The sequence below is a fragment of the Lipotes vexillifer genome, unplaced genomic scaffold, assembly GCF_000442215.2.
Source record: "Lipotes vexillifer unplaced genomic scaffold, Lipotes_vexillifer_v1.1 scaffold308, whole genome shotgun sequence".
NCBI lineage: Eukaryota > Metazoa > Chordata > Mammalia > Artiodactyla > Lipotidae > Lipotes > Lipotes vexillifer.
The window spans coordinates 1691058-1691921 of NW_006792985.1; positions in this window are offsets into that span (position 1 = coordinate 1691058).

Consider the following 864-nt stretch of genomic DNA (forward strand, 5'->3'; position numbering starts at 1 on the left):
CCCCCGCCGCACCCCCCCCACCCCACCCCTGTGCCCCGCAGAGATACCACCAGCGGGAGCTGGTCAATGTGCCCAACGTTCACTTGGGAAATCTTGACAAACAAACGCGGCTCAGTAAAGCTATAAATGGATTTGGCTGGTCTCAACGCAGCCCCAGTGAATACAGTAGTAAAACATTACTAATAATCACAACAACAAAATGACAAACTCTATCACCACTCTGACATAAGATTTAAATCACACACAGTGATTAACACAGAAAACCAACGCACGAGTAGAGGGCCAGGACTATTGAATGTAGAGTGCTACTGCGCACAAGGTCATCAATAAGAAGAAAAATTATTGCCTAAGAATCTGTTGAGACTCATTGGGGAAAAAAATACTCTGGTGGCTCTCTGAACAACAACAAAAAGAGACAAACAGCAATTTTAAAAGGCAGAGCCACAGGTTAAATGGGAAGACTGCTTCCACCCAAACCCTTCTTAAGACCAAAGAGAGAGAAGGACTTGACGTTCACATTTTAAGGACGGGGGTGGGGTATCATGTATGAAAAAGGGATTATTTCCACTGTTGTGGGCAGAGAGAGTAGCTGGTCAGCAGAATATGTAGCTGGTCAAAAAGCTGGGCTGCAAGACAGGAAGGGGTGTTTGTGTGAAGAGATGGACCACACCCACCTACTCTGCCTGCTGCAAAGATAAAAAAATTCCAGCAAGGAGTCAGCTCAAGATGAGACCTTGGTTTGGAGCCCAGAGGAAAAGAGAAGAGGAGCTGTTCACAGACCGAGAGGATGTGACTGTAGATTCCTGATGAAATGAAAGTCTGTTTACTTACACTTGGTGCCTGATGGTTGAAATCCAAGAGGGA